Consider the following 16,819-nt stretch of genomic DNA (forward strand, 5'->3'; position numbering starts at 1 on the left):
ATTCACTGACCACCAAGGTGCAGACACTCAATGCAGGAGCTGCAGAGTGACAGCAAAGTTGCAGAGTACTCTTTCGCACGCTAGCACCCTTCGAGGTATGTTGGACTGCCAGTTTTGGCCCAATACCCACAGGCCAAGGGGAGGGTCCCCACTTACCCAAGGGACCCCGCTCAATCAACAGAGGCCCTTTGAGCTCTGGTGCACCCAGGGAGGGATTGTGGAAGGTTGGCTCCAGGACGTGTCCAGCCTATCTCACCCATTTCCCACCCCACCAGCCACCTTCTAATTAATTTCCTTTCAATGTGCACGAATCCATGCATCAGGCCTCTAGTGTGTGTGTGTGTGTGTGTGTGTGTGTGTGTGTGTGTGTGTGTGTATATATATATATATATATATATATATATATATATATATATTAATCTAAAAAATGCACTATCCCTTTTGATTGTATTTTGAACTATCTAGTTAAATAATCCCAAATTGGCTGAAACCGGTTTGGCTCATTGGATAGAACGTTGGCCTGCAGACTGAAGGGTTCCGGGTTCAATTCCGGTCAAGGGCATGCACCTTGGTTGCAGGCACATCCCTAGTGGGGGGTGTGCAGGAGACAACTGATCAATGATTCTCTCTCATCGATGTTTCTAACTCTCTCTTTATCTCTGTAAAAAATCAATAAAATATATATATTTTTAAAAAATAATAATTCCAAATTGGTTCTAATAACAGTGAGATTTAAATGTGAAATTGAACTTAACAAACACTTACCTCATAAAGGATAGGACTTTGATGGTTAGCCTGTCTCACACCAATTCAGAGATCTCTAGATTCAAGATTGAAAGCAGATGAACCACCCCAAAACCATTATTTGTCTCAAAGTGGGAAGTTTGGGGATGGGGGAGGGGGGGAAGAGACAGAGTATAATCCATGTTTTCTTTTTGTGTGTGTGTGTGTGTGTGTGTGTGTGTGTTTAAAATATATTTTATTGATTTTTTTTTGACAGAGAGGAAGAGAGAGGGATAGAGAATTAGAAACATCGACAAGAGAGAATCCTGGATCACCTGTCTCTTACACACCCCCTGCTGGGGATGTGCCCGCAACCAAGGTACATGCTCTTGACCTGAATCTAACCTGGGACTTTTCAGTCTGCAGGCTGACACTCTATCCACTAAGCCAAACTGGTTTCAGCAATCCATGTTTTCAAGAGTGGGAGAATGATGTTTAAAGACAAAAATATATATTTTTTTCATTTCCAGGAAAAAAAACAACAACAATAAGATGATGTCTTAGTAGAGTAGGGCGGGCTTCTAATTCAATAAGACTGGTGTCCTTATAAAAAGACTGTCAGGTAAAGAAAGAGAGGCAGAGAGAATGTCATGTGAAGATAAAGTCAGAGGTTGGAGTTATGCTGCCACAAACCAAGAATTTCTGGAGGCTCCCAGAGCTGAAAAAGGCCCAGAAGGAAGCTCCCTCCCTGAAGGCTGAAGAGAAAGCACAGAGCAGCAGGCACCTTAATTTCAGATTTCTAAGCCCCAGATCTGTGTAGAAATAATTTTTTTCTCCAATTGATTATTTCAAACAATTACTTTCAGTTGACATACTATATTGTATTAGTTTCAGGTGTACAACCAATGATTGGAAATTATATAACTTACAAGTGATCATCCTGATAAAATCTAGTACCCATTTAATATCATAAATAGTTATTAGAATATTTCATTTCTTTTTTTAAAAACCATCCAGCCTGTGGTACTTTGTTATGACACCGCTAGGAAACTGATTTATCTGTTTGGGCTAGAGAACTATGGAAATTTCCTGCCTCACAGATTCAAACTATGCATCAAATACTAAGGCCAAGATCTAACCAGAACCCTCCTATTTGCAATGAAGTTCCAGGACTTACTCATAATGAACAAGGCACTCATTTCAATTCTCCACACAAACAAAGCTGTGATCCTAAAAAAGGCATTCAATGGAACTGCCACCCAGTAGCTAGTTTAAGAGGTATATACAGAACCTTAAAACACTTATATTTAAGTTACAAAGTTGCAAATGGCTCCCCTGGCTGAATGACAATTTTTTGTCAGAGGCATTGATTAGTTTAAACTTACATCTTCTGTGATATATATTCCCTACACCAATTCCCTACACAATTCCCTACACCTGGCCCTCAATGCTTTCATCAATCATAAAGTTTATTTTTTAAAACCACCTCACATTGTGACCCTCTCCTTCCTGGTCAAGGGTCTACTTAACTTCCTAGGAGGCACTGATACTGCTCTTTTATTCATCACCCAAGTTTAAATTGATATGAAGATATCAATAGGTCAATTGTAGCATAAAGCCAAAATAAAAGACCGATATCATTGTTCTGTCTTCACATCTGGGGAAAACAGGGAGGGTCTCCAGTGACCAATCTACAAGTTCCCCTTCTTACTAGACTCACAAACAACTGATTTTATTGAATACACCAGGCACACACAATTCATACTTATCCCTGAGCAGTGGGTTTCACTTCCCTGCTAGTGTGCAGAATTATTTTTAAAGGATATTATTATTTTCTTTATAATTAATATCCATTTATATTTACCCACTACTTATACTTCCTATTACTCTTTTAAAAAAATGGCATTGCATATTTTTCATCTAGGATAATTTTCATTTTACCCAATATAGTATCCACTGTTTTAGTGAGAATCATTTGACAATCAATTATGTGACTTTTAGTTTTTCTAAAATGTATAAAAATCTATTTTTCCTCATATTTTATGGATATCTTTGCTGAATATAGGACACTAGCTTGGCAATTGTATTAATACTTTAATAATGTCCTTTTACTGTATTCTGGCTTCCATTATTTCTTTTAGGTCACTTTTATCATTTTTCATTTGAAGACAATTCTTTCCTGGATGTTTTACTATTTTTCTATTTGCTCTTATATATATCAATTTCATTTTTAATTTCATTAATCCACATATTTATCCACATAATACCATTTGCTCCTTACTGCTTGGCTCACCACTCCTTATTTTTTTCTGATAAAAGCCTCCATCTTGTTATATATATTCTTAAACATAGTAATCACCATTCTTTTTATATCCATGTCTGATAACTCCAAAAAATGGGGACATTCATGAAACTGTTTCTTTTTTTTTTTTCCATCGTGCTTCTTGGCATACCTTGCAATTTATGTTCCAATTGTAGATAATATAAATGAAAACATATAGAAGCTCTGGATCCTATGATTTTTCTAGTAAAAATTGAGATTACAAAGTGATACACAAATAAAGTAGAGGTAAATCATGATGATCTAGTTTGGGTCACTTTCATGCTCTAAGAATACCTAAAACTCATTCTGTTTTTCAGTTTTTTGTTAAATTTATTGTACTTTGACTTCACATAGCCTAAGAATTCAACAAATACATACCTCAAAGGGAAATGCTAGAGTGTCAGACTCACTTTTCTGTTGTTACCCTTCCCTCTCAGAATTCTTGGCCCCTCAAAAGTACTGGCTGGATTGGCATGCCTGGATATTCATCTGTCCAGACCTATGAGATTATCTGAAACTTTGTTTAGTGTCTCTACTTCTTGGCTAGATTTTCAGCCTCCATCTTTATCACAAGATTTTAAAAAATGCTCCAAGGAAAAAGTGGCTTAGAATGTTTGCTTATCTCTCTAGTGTTCCTTTGCTCTCCTCAAGTTGCCTCAGCAACTCTCTGATTTATTTGTTTTTGTTTTGTTTTGTTTTGTTTTTTAATATAAACGTATTGTCATTGATTTCAGAGAGGGAGGGAAGGAGAGAGAAACATTGATTATGAGACAGAAACATTGATCAACTGCTTCCTGTATGCCCCACACTGGGCATTGAGCCTCAACCTGGGCATATGAACTGACCAAGAACCGGACAGTGACCTCCTGGTTCATAGGTCGCTGCTCAACCACTGAGCCACGCCTGGTGGGTTTAGATGATTTTAGATGGTTTTGTTTTGTCTCCAATTTTCTTTTCTTTTTTCTTTTCCTTTTTCTTTTTCTTTTTCTTTTTCTTTTTCTTTTTCTTTTTCTTTTTCCATAGCAGAAATGTTAGCCTGTTACAAGCTATTGTATTTAGGATAATAAATTCCCTGCCTACTCTATTCTTAGCTTCAGTTAATGGCATTTCTATTCACTCAAGATTCCAAACTAGAAACTGGAGTTGTATCTGCTATCACTCTTAAGTCCTCCAATTGATTACAAAATCTCTTGGATTCTACATGAGCAATGTCTCTAATCTTGGATTTTATCTCAATTCTAATTTTTTTACTAATTTGGGATCATTTATCATCTTTCTGAAACCAATCTTTCTCCACTCCAAGTCATCCTTCATTTTGAGAACATTGCATTTTTCTAATAAAATAATACCATTTTTCATCCATTATGGTTTCCTCCATCTTTCACATATTTAAATAAATCTCTTTAACTTATCATAGGCCCTCACCTTTGTCTTCAAACCATCTGCTCAATAATCTGCTACTCTCCCTTATGAACTCTATATGCCTGTTATATAATTTCTTATTAACTGTATGCCTTTGATTTAATATTCCCTCTAAGAGGCTCCCCTTCTTTGTTAGCATCATTCTATCTTCAAAACCCAGGCCAGATAGTATTTTCTTAGTATGAAATCTTCCCTATCTACCATAATTAAGGTTAATTGCTTTTCTGTGATGGTCACATACTACTTTCTTGGTACTCTCATAAGAGTAATTTTGTCCATCAGTTTCATAAACGCCTTTTTTTCAGTAGGCCATAACTTATCCAGGGCAAACATGCAGTCTTATTAATATTCATATCCCCAGTACCTAGCACAGTGCCTGGCATATAAAAGCTTAATAAATTTATATTGAGTGAGCTACAGAACTAAAATAGAAACAGCTAGAGAAGTAACAATGCCCAATTTTGACAAGAATGAAACTGCTGGAGGAATTTATTTCTGTGGGCTAATTTAATTGGTAAAACCTTTGAGGCAAGGGCCATAATTATGTTAAAATTGACTTTGTAATTCCACCCCTAGGACTTTATTCTCAAGAAATTATCCCACTGGTACTTCATCCACTTGACACAGTGTGTGCATCTCATCCTCAAGCACTTCTGACCTGGCTCAGGCAGCACATGGATGGCAGTGAGGAAGTGGCATGGAAGGTGGCTACAAGAGCACCTATCCACAGGGCTACAGAACACCTGAGCAGTGTTCCAGGCACTGCTGAGAGGATGCAACACTGAGTTTCTCCATATCCCTAACAACAAAAAACATGCTCAAGAAATTCGCCTCGGGGTAAAAAAAAAAATGGTATGGACATCATTCCTTGGGATTCCACTTTATTTACAAAGCACCCTAAATGGAATTCCTAATGAAATGCTGCAAAGAAGGCCAAAAAAGGAAAACCATGCACATATAAGAGCACTGGATTGCCTCATAATAAAGCCCTCAATTGCCTCCTTATAAAGCCCTGACAGACTTGCTGTACATCTCTGAAGTGAACTACAATAATAGACTTGTGACCTGAATGGAGCTTTCCAAGAATGGTCAGTATGCTGAGAATACTGAGAGATGACTCTTTCTGCTGAACAGAGGAAGGACATAGAAGCCATGTTACAGTAATGCACTACACATAAAGCATATTTTTATATACTAGTATATATTAGAGGCTTGGTGAACAAAATTTGTGCATGGGTAAATTCCCTAAGCCTGGCCAGCAATCAGGGCCAATTTTGCCTTCCAACTGCTGGCCAAGGCCTCCCTTCCCCAGCTGCCCGCTGCTGGACAGGGCCTTCCTTTGTTTCGTCCTGACCCCTGGTGGTCAGCACACATCATAGCAAGTAATCAAACTCCCAAGTCTCCAGGTTGAACTCCCAAGGGGACACTTTGAATATTATCCTTTTATAGAGAGAGATTTATTGATTTCAGAGGGGGAGGAACATCAATGATGAGAGAGAATCATTGATTGACTGGCTGGGATCAAGCTCACAACCCAGGCATGTGCCCTGACTAGCAATCGAACCATACCCTCCTCGCTCATAGGTCAATGTTCAACTACTGAGACATGCCAGCTGGGCTTCTTTTTTTAATTTAATAAAGTTGACATGTAACATTGTGCAAGATTAAGGTACATATGTCTTATTTTAGTACAATTAAATATTGTAACATGATTGCTGATAGAGTGCTATTCATCACATGATATAATTATTAGAGGTCCAGTGCACAAAATTTGTGCACGGGTAGGGCCCCTAGGTATCTGTACCATGATTTTTTTTTAAATCCATTTATCTTTTTTTCCCTTTTATATTTATTTATTTATTTATTTATTTATTTATTTATTTATTTATTGAGGTATCACATATTTGTCCTCAACCCCTCGTTCCAATACCCCACCCCTCCCCCACTCATGCCTCCACCCTCCTATTGTCCTCAACCATTGGTTAGGCTCATATGTACCCATTTATCTTTTATAGGTGTGTGGGTTGTCTCCATGTCTTGGCTATTGTGAATAATGCTGCAATAAACATGGGATATCCCAGTAGACTTTAAGTAATGTACAACCTACCATGTTTGTTCAAGGCAAACACAATGCAGATCTAGAAGTAATTGATCAGTTATGGCAATTGCAGATTTTAGACCCTGTGATTAAGAAGGATACTTTATACCAAATTATTTCAGGAAACTTAAGACTAGACAGTCCACCATAGCTGATGCCATGGAATCTGCCTTGCTCTCAAACCTGAATAGGATCAGGAAGCACTCAATAGGCAAATAATGAAATGCAAAATGAAGAAAGAGAATGGACTTTAAAGTTTGAGCCCAGAGTATCCAAAGCAAGATCAGGGGAAGCTGACTGAGCTAAGGATACAAATAAAGAGGAAAGCAAAGCCTCTGGTGGATAATGATATCTCCCCCAATAATGACCTATTGGGTGGTTAAATGAAAATAATATAGATGAAGATAGTGTATTTTTGAGAATCACACATGGAATATGAATATGAACATGAATTATAAGAAGGAGAAAGGACTTGGAGGCAGAGAGGAAGCCATGGAAAATAATCACATTCACTTGTTAAAGAATGAAAATGAGTAAATGTGTGAGGCATTAGCTCTGCTGATAAATTATGCTGGAGGAGTTAAACTGACCTACCATCAGCTACCATAGAAATCTCAACTATATACTATGTTAACACATGAACTCTGCTTTAAGAGAAGTCAGTCATTATCTGTCTATTTTATTTTTTTAAATACAAACATTTTTTTTATTGATTTCAGAGAGGAAAGGAGAGGGAGAGATAAAAACATCAATAAGGAGAGAGAGAATCATTGATCAGTTGCCTTCTGCATGCCCCCTACTGGGGATCGAGCTCATGACCTAGGCATGTGCCCTTGACTAGAATCAAACCTGGGGCCTTCAGTCTGTAGGCTATCAACTGAGCCAAATCAGCTAGGTTGTAAGATACAGGTTATAAAATTAAAACTCTTGAGAAGTATTGTCTACAATTTTGCCAAGTACTGTAGATGCATTATAGCTTTTCAATGTATTTAAACATAATTTTTTGACAAATGGAAAACCTAGAAATAATTGATTAGACTTTTAAAAGAGGAACTAATTATTAAAAGCAAAAATCAAGAAGCATAAAAAAATCTTCTCTAATGTTTATCTAAATCGGTATAAAATTATGATGCAACATATATGAGTAAATTTAGAAAAATAGCTCAATAAATAAATTATGGCCTATATGCACTATGAGCTAGTAAGTATGCATTAGAATTATGATAATTTTTAAAACTGTAGAAACACTGTATACTATTTGTGATATAATGTTAAGTGAAGAGGAAATGTTCAATACTATATTTAGTATAACTGCAGCTGTATAGAAAATATATAACTGTAAAATGTACAATATTGAAAAAGTATCACTTTATGTTAGCACTACATGTGTATATAAAACACTTGTATTTAATTTAAGGCAATATATTTTCAATAAAAAATAGTGATCGTTAACAAATATGAAATATATAATCAAAATCATCATTATATCCACTTTCTAAACAATAAAGTATTATAACCAGACTAGAGGCCTGATACAGGACATTCATACACTTGAGGGGGAATGGGGGAATCTCTCAGGTCAACCTGCACCCTCTTGCAGTCCAGATTCCCTTGGGGGATGTCCATCTAAGCTTGCAGTCAGACATCCCCCAAGGAGTCCTTAGTGCTACCACAGAGGCGAGAGAGGCTCCCACCACCACTGGTGCCCTTGCCAGCCATGAGCCGGGCTTCTGGCTGAGCAGTGCTCCCACCGTGGGGTGCACTGGCTACCAGGGGGCAGCTCCTTCATTGAATGCATCATAGCGTCTGGTTGTTCTGGTTGTTCCTCCATTAACTGCGTCTGGGCTTTACATATATATATAGACTAGAGGCCAATGCACGAAATTCTTATGAATAAGGGGGGGGGGTCCCTCAGCCTGGCCTGTGACCTCTCACAATCCAGGACACCTCAGGGGATGTCTGACTGCCACTTTAGACCCCTCACCGTAACTGCCTTCCTATTTGCTTGCTCCTTACCACCTGCCTGCTCACTCCTTACTGCTCGGCTTACCACTCCTTAGCGCTGCCATGGAGGTGGAAGAGGCTCCCACAACTGCCACTGTGCTTGCCACTGTGGGAGCACACTGACACCCAGGGGGCAGCTCCTGTGTTCAGCATCTGCCCCCTGGTAGTCAGTATGCATCATAGTGATCAGTCATTCTGCCATTCATTTGATTTGCATATTAGGGTTTTATTATATAGGCTACTATAAAATAGTTCTGTCTTAACTCTTACTAAAAATGGTAGTCTATGGAATCTTATTAATGTAATATAATATATTCTATTAATAGATGATCATAGTAAAGTAATTATTGGTATCAAATATACTATCTTGTACATTAAAAGATTTAAAAATAAAGTAACACTGTTTCTCAAATGAAAATCTGGAAATTCATGTTTCCTAATGCAGTTTTGTTTCTGGAAAATGTGATTAGAAAGAACAGAGTTCTCCTTAATGAAGAAAAGATGATGGGAGAGGGGGATGTTCATATAAAAGTTATTTATATATTGAGAAGGAGGTAAAATGCAAACTTAGTGACAGGACTCTATTTTCTATTAGAAAGAAAATAAAAATGCATCTATCAGTGAGTTTTTAGGAATTCAGAATGATACTCAAAATACTCTGCAGTTAAATAAAATACAACTATTTTGTATTTCATTTAATGAGGTTTAAACAAGTTTCAAACAAAATAAAATTTGAGATCAAATTTTAAATGTCACCTGTACTTACGGTTTTCCATCTGAAATATCCACATCTCTAACTACAACAGCAGCTGCTTGCTGCTCTTGTCCCATCAATTACACTGATAGAGCATGTATCAGAAAGAACAGAACTGTGGTTTCAAGTATGTGATACACAGAGACTTAGTCAATCAATAGCCTTAATTCTGTGAGGCTATAAATTTGTATTTTTGAAAAATAATAAGCCACTTATACATTATTTTCTCATACAAAAGTCTCTGGGCTGAGGGACACACACACACACACACACACACACACACACACACACACACACCATGCATGAATTTCGTGCAAGGGGCCTCTAGTATGTTTCATAAAATTCTATACCAAAGTCAGGTATCTCCTTTTCTATCTATTTTAAAAATATATTCAATCTATTAAAGCAAATAAGCAAAATAAACATCAGCATTGTTAAAATTTCTAGACCCCTGCTTCACAGAGCTTTTGCAAACTTCCTGGTGGACAAGTATAAACTAAAGGCTGTCCTATATTTAACACTTGATATAACTTGCACTTGCACTCTTCACAACCACCCTAGTTTTGCTTGTTCTGTTTTCCTTTGCATCTTTAATACTATATTTCAGAAATAAGGAAAGGGCACTGAAATGATGTTTGTTTATTAATATATATATATATATATATATATATATATATATATATATATAATTTATAAATCAATCATATATATTAGATATATATTATATATTAGATATATTAGATATATAATTTAATATATATATATTTGATTTAAGAAAGGAAGGGAGAAAGAGGAACATCAATGATGAGAGAATCATTGATGGCTGCCTCTTGCACATTCCACACTAGGGACTGAACCCACAACCTGTGCCCTGATCAGGAATCAAACAGTGAACTCCTGGTTTATAGGCCACCACTCAATGACTGAGCAACAGTATCTCAGTTTTAATAAAACACTAGGACTGTTTATTAGCATTTGGAAAGTTTTCTTATTTTCTGTTTCCAAGTTGTCTTTATAGAATTAAACTTAATTTTTAAAAAATATATTTTATTGATTTTTATACAGAGAGGAAGAGAGAGGGATAGAGAGTTAGAAACATCAGTGAGAGAGAATCATCCATCAGCTGCCTCCTGCACACACCCTACTGGGGATGTGCCCGCAACCAAGGTACATGCCCCTGACCAGAATCGAACCTGGGACTTTTCAGTCTACAGGCTGACTGACGCTCTATCCACTGAGCCAAACTGGTTTCAGTTTGGCTTAAATTTAAGTGTCTTTATAAGGCAGTTAAATAGTATCACAATGTGAATTATCATATAGATGCTTTTAACCTAACACTTAAAACTTTTTTTTTCATTCAAATAAATCAACCTATTATAAAACAGAACCTCTAAAAGAGTAATAAAAATAGTAATAAGGATCAGTTATTGAAACCCTCTGAGTTAGGCAAGGTACTAATCTATGCGCTTTACATAGATTATTTCATTAAATTTCCTCACAAAAATACAATGTCATAGGTACTGTTATGATCCACAGTTTTACAAATGAGGAAAATACAACACGCAGGAGGTCAGCAACTTGTGCAAGGTCACAGCCAGCAAGAGGAGGAAGTAAATTTGAGGAATCAGGCATTCTCTCTCCAGAGACAACAGTAATAGTTTTAGACTAGACCCCAAATTAATTCATGTTATTTGAGGATTCCAGTTAGTAAAGTACCAGAAAGCACGTCATATTATAGTATTGAAATGTTATTTTACTCTATTTAGTGTTACACTAGACTCTGAGATCTTTGAGGGTAAAAATAATTTTTTATTCACCTTTTAACACAGATATAACAAGCAAATGCACAGTTTAAAATGCCATTGTCATAGGGAAAACAGGTAAGAAACTATGAGAATTGGCCTGGGTTTGTTCATGAGGACACCTTGATTGCAAAGCAGCAAACAATCCATATATCTTAAAACACACTTCACAAAATAATTCCAGTATTTTATAAAGGAAGTTTACAGAACTGTGGATTACCTAGAGTTGATTTCTCATGGCAAATTTTCATGAAATTGAAAGTAAAAATACAACTGTAGAGGCTTATCCTTTTTCAATCCTCACCCAAGGATATTTTTTCCATTGATTTTTTTAGAGAGTGGAAGGGAGGGAGAAACAGAGAGAAATAAACATCAATGTGTGTGAGAGAGAGACATTGCTTGTTTGCCCTCCTCATACCCCAACCAGGGCTAGAGATTGAACCTGCAACCAAGGTACGTACCCTGGACCAGAATCAAACCCAGGACCCTTTGTTTGGTGAACTGAATTCTATCTGCTAAGTCATCCCAACTAGGGCAAGGCTTATACTTTTGAAGACAAACACAGATGAAATGTGGTGATGTAGCAGCACACTGATCTATAGCATCAGGCAAACTTGTTCACTCTTGCATTCACTCAGGAAACATTTGTTGAGTGCCCATTACATGCAAGACACTGCACTGGATACAAGGGCTACCGTGTCTATAAGAAACACAGGATTCCTAATCCATGGTACTTATAGCCACACAGGGAGAAAGCAAAATTATACAATATGCAAGGAGATATATGATCTAATGTCATATATTGGTAAATATTAATGGGAAATTAAAATATGCCTATATGATAGAAGGTGATTATGGGTACACAACTTTATAGAGAGAAGATAGGAGACAATTGCATTGAGACCTAAAACTATCATGTGCAAATACAATGAAGTAGGAAAGAGATGACAGGCTGTTCAAGTAGTAGAAAGCAGGCTGGAGTTGCTCCATCAAAGCAATGAGAGAACTGGGGTGGAGGTGGTGAGGTGACCAACATGAGGCAAGAAGGTGCTACACCCTGTAGAATCCTGTAAATTACAGGAGAAATTTAAGATTTATTTCTAATGACAGTGAGGATCCATTGGTGAGTTTTAAATAGAAAAGTGATATATCATTTTAGAACTTCAGAACATTTTCAGGTTTATTGAGAGATACAATTTTAATGTAAAAGTCAGAAACTTCCTGAAAAAACATCTGAGCTGGTTGCACATACCAAATGAAAAAAAAGTTTTCCAGTGCTCTCGAAAGAGATATATAGTACTGTCTAGCAATGGAACCTTCAGAAAGATCACTGAATATATTTTATTGCTATGCATGGAGTATTGTAGGGATTCGATTAAAGGCAGCAAACTTGTTCAAATAAAATAAAACCTGCCATGAACCTTCGTCCAAGGCTGGAAACAAGCTTTATTTATTTATTTATTTATTTATTTATTTATTTATTTATTTTTAAATGTAGTTCATATAAGTTTGCTTACCTTAACAACATGATCGTTTTTCTTTTTTGAATATTTTTCAGCTTCCCAAAATCTCCAGAAAGATCAGATTTACTTACTGCTTATTCAACCTAAAGCAAAATTATAGACAATGTTTAATATTATAGTATTTTAGAAAAGGTAAATTTATTTTTACTCAAAATTCTAGTTACAAGGACAATAATAAAACATAAGAAAGAAAAATGTCATAAATTTAAAAAATAGGTTTTAGTTAAAACACTACCTACCAAGAGAGACCTTTCTAAAATGATTCCCAAGCCTCTCGCACAGCCATTCTTGACCACCTCCCCTTATTTTGCCATCTTCATCTCACTTAGCACAAAGTGTTATTAGTTTACTGTCTGCCCCCCACACACTATGATATAAAAGTCATTAAAGCTGGGATCTTATCTGCTTTCCCAATGCTTTCAGGTTGTAGTTGTAGCATACAATCTGCTTCTTAGTGGGTGCTTATTAATATTTAACAAATGGTGATCTATCTACAAATATTAAGCATTCATTACTGCACAGCAAAGCACAAATACTCAAAGAAGAATGAGACATGATCCCCATGCTACCAGCATTATCCTTGAAGCATAGATGTAAAATACCTGAGCACTATTCAGTATCTAAATTAAGATGTGAGCTTACAATTGAAAAAGGGAATGTAAAAGTCCAGCTAGAATCTCAAGCAGGCCCCTACCTAACTGCAGGAAATAATATTTTTATTTGAAACTCTCCTTTTCTACAATTGGACAGATCTCCAAACCCTATATGCATCTAATTATAGGACCAGATCAAAATACAAGGAAGAAATAAATTAGAAAGTTATGGAAGATTTTCATGATTAATACTTATATATAAATTATATTTTATCATTGGCATATTGTAATACAAATATTTTTCATAATCCATATTGCATGTTTTTCTTCCAACAGTTGGAGAAAGAGGAGTTCAATTTATAAATAATTCAAATGAAAGTGATCAGGGGTCTAAATTACTAGAGTAGCTCACTCATGCTTATCGGGGGGTTAGTAGCATTGATTTAGGATTTACATATTCTAGTGCTTGCCTGAATTTAGGGAGGACATAGATTATTATTAAAATTGACACACAATTCCATTTCCTGGGTACTGTAGATAAAACAACCACTAAACCAAAAAATCTATTGATAAAGACATTTCTGTCCATTTTCTCTATTTCAGCAAAGTACCTTCAGCATTAAGGTTACCTTGATATTCTCATAGTAACCAAATATAATATGCTTATTTAAAATGTAAATGTCATTTTCAGTATCTAGGTTCCTACTATTGGGCTTCTTTTCTCCCGCATCCATACTCCACAACCTATTTCACAATCTACTAGAGAATTAATTAAAACGGTTCATCAGTGTTTCAGACAACATCCTCTATCTTTGCAAAAACTGACCATTATCATTACAAAATACACATCTGTATCAGACCATGGAGAATGATGCCTCAGTGCACTTAGAGCCATAAAGAGAAAAGCGCTGAATGCTTCACTATTCAGCCTTCTAACAAAAAATGCTGAATCCTCTGTGCCTCGAAGGCAGTCATGTAATAAGTTCTCAAATTAGAAACAAAACTAGTTTGAAATACTTAAACATGGCACATATTCTTCCTTGCAGTTTTAGATTCATTTCCCTTAGCCCAAAAAGATGGACTCGGGTTAGGGATCCAGCAGCCAGCCTGGACAGGCCTTGCTAAAGCTGCTTGCACCAAATGGGTGAGAGAGAGCCTTGCAGCGCTGGGACCTGGCACACCATAAGGCAGATTGGGACTCTGTGTGGCTGTCTGATGCTGCGGGAATTGCTGCATGCTTTGTCACAGGTTTTTGCTGCCAGGGGGAACACAGACCTATCTGCTTCTTTAAATAACCTTGATTTCCTTCAAAGTGAATCTGATCTGTGGAAATTCAGAATTTTGAGAAGTGTCACATCTGGAAAAAAGAACACTATCAAACACCTATTTTCTGATATTTTTATGGTAATATGAGCAAGTTATGTATTCCTCCTGGGCACATAGTATTATGTACTAGGCTACTTTTTAAAGGACATTTGAATCCTTATGTTCAAGTCCTTTGAACACTCAATTTTCTTTATTAACCAAGTGTTCTGCATGGATATTTATACATTTTGACCATATGAATTCTGTTTGTGCCTATTTTTGCCTGAGAAGCTTTTTGAACAATAGCACAAAGAGTATTCAAAAATAAATCTACAGATCTAATTTTTGAGGTTATATATAGTACTTAACTTACTACTTGTTTTGATTATTATCAGTGGTCATTAATTGCCTATTCTTAAATGTTAATCATAAGCTCTCTATTTGTTTAATACCTGTATTTTAAATTGACAGAGTTACTTTTAACATCCCCATCTTTATAATTAACATTTAACATATCAAATACATAACACATATCCTAAACCATCTCTGTGGGAATTTTAGTCATTTAGATGATAATTTCCATCCTACAAAAACACTACTGGTGTGCTTCAAGAAATAATCTACTACATTGTTTTTTAATAAAGATGGAACTTACTGTTTCTATGTCTAAGTCTATTGACATGATTTACAAGGACAAGTATATGTCCACACCATCCATATGCACATACATAGCCTTCATTTCATGGAGCATAATAAAAGTTAAAAATCAATACATTTTAAAATAATCAGAGGTGTCATAAATATTCACTGTGTAAGATTTCCTCAAAAGGCTGTCAGCTCGCTGCAGATTGCTCTGCAGATATGGTGTAGCCTTAGTTAAAGATGGCTCTCTTGAGAGCAATAGAGAGATACTGGAAAAGTGTGCGGCAATGACATTAATACAAAATGCAAAGACATTTCTGCATTTTGCATCAGTGAAGTTCATGATCATCTTTTGACATCTTGTAAATATTTGGAATGAGTCATTTTTTTCCATCTTTCCCTCACAAAAATGTACCTCAATTTTAGAGGTCAATATGAAGAATATTACGTTTCTAATGCCCAGCTTTAATAAAGTTTCATTCCAATGAAATTTAAAATACTTCTATTGCATTTCAAGTTAGCAATATATATGGTGGATTTAATACTGTAAAACTAGATGCAAATAGAGAGAGAGACCATAAAAGATTTAAACAAGATCCTAATGGGCTCTACATTTGCACCTTATAAAAGACCAAACCTTATGCCCTTAAAGGGTGGCATGCAGTGCTACACAGGACGGTGAAATACTATGATTCTGGAATCTATATATTTCTGTTCCTGTGCTTAAAAATTGAACTCAAATATTTGATTTTTTTTGTTTGACTTTAGGGTATTTCAGTGATAAAGAGTTGCTTTGCCTCTCTCTGACTCTAGATTAGATTAACTCTAAAATATAAACAGCAGTCTCTATACAATCTCTTACATTCCAATTTCAATATTGTTTTTCTATTTCCTTTATTATGGCATGAATTTCGAGCTAGATGAAAAGTCATTTCAAGAACCAGCATTACAAGAACATTCATTTCTGCAGCCTCACTAGCATCCTGCATCCAAAGGTGCTTAGTTTCCTATAGCATTCTAGTTAATAGTAGTCTAGGGATTAAAACTTTTCATTTATGAATTCCTAGTGTACTTAAAATATCTAGTGTCAGAAAATGCTGGCAGAAGTACCCACCACCCAGAATCTTCTTCACAAACATACCCTATCCTATCTAATAAAAGAGTAATATGCAAATTGGCCATCACTCCAACACACAAGATAGCCACCCCCATGTGGTCAAAGATGGTTGCCCCCAAGTGGACACAAGATGGCCAGCAGAGGAGGGTAGTTGTGAGCAATCAGGCCTACAGGGGAGGGCAGACAGAGGTGACCAGGTTGGCAGAAGAGGGCATTTGGGGGCAACCAGGCCTACAGGGGGGACAGTTGGAGGGGACCAGGCCTGCAGGGGAGGAGAGATGGGGGAGACCAGGCCTGTTAAACAGGGCAGTTGGGGGTGACTAGGCCTTCAGGGGAGGGCATTTAGGGGCTACCAGGCTGGCAAGGGAGGGGAGTTAGGAGTGACTGGGCCAGCAGGAGAGGGCAGTTGAGGATGACCAGGCCATCAGGGGAGGGCAGTTAGGGGAGATTGGGCAGGCAGGGGAGCCGTTAGGTATTGATCAGGCTGGCAGAGGAGTGGTTAGGGGTGATCAG

Source organism: Pipistrellus hanaki, assembly GCF_964339955.1.
Source record: "Pipistrellus hanaki genome assembly, chromosome: X".
NCBI classification, from domain to species: domain Eukaryota; kingdom Metazoa; phylum Chordata; class Mammalia; order Chiroptera; family Vespertilionidae; genus Pipistrellus; species Pipistrellus hanaki.